Source organism: Equus caballus, chromosome 24 (genome assembly GCF_041296265.1).
Source record: "Equus caballus isolate H_3958 breed thoroughbred chromosome 24, TB-T2T, whole genome shotgun sequence".
In the NCBI taxonomy this organism is placed as follows: Eukaryota; Metazoa; Chordata; class Mammalia; order Perissodactyla; family Equidae; genus Equus; species Equus caballus.
In genome coordinates this window covers 16287668-16288150 of record NC_091707.1, presented here as the reverse complement: position 1 = coordinate 16288150, position 483 = coordinate 16287668, and positions in this window count along the sequence as shown.

Sequence of the window (483 nt, the reverse complement as noted above, 5' to 3'; positions counted from 1 at the left end):
TTTAATGACTTTTTACATCATCTTTCCTTTGTGTAGTCCATGCTTTATAAATTTAGCCCTAACACATTGCAGCCCTCCACTGCCCATGGGTCCTGTCCCCATGCTGCAGCCCTTCACTGCCCATGGGTCTTGTCCCCATGCTATTCTCTGAATAAAGGAGCACTACTATCAGAACTTGAGAGTTCAAGAAATCTTTTCTTCGACTCCTTGGCGCTCTGAGCCGGCATCATAAAGAGAAACCTGGTGTGGTAAACTCTTTTAAAAAATATTAAGTGAAGAAGACGATCCAATAAGCTAAGCTCCAGGGCAGATTTGGGACCACACGGCCTCACCTGCGGAGCGCCCGTACCTGCCCCGGAGCCCGGGTGCCCCCAGCCCGCCGCATAATCCCTTCAGACCCGCCCATCCTTTGAACCGTCCGTTCACCTTTCAATCAATTCGAATAGCGCAAGGCGAGAACCAATCGCAAGCCTCGTCGACAGG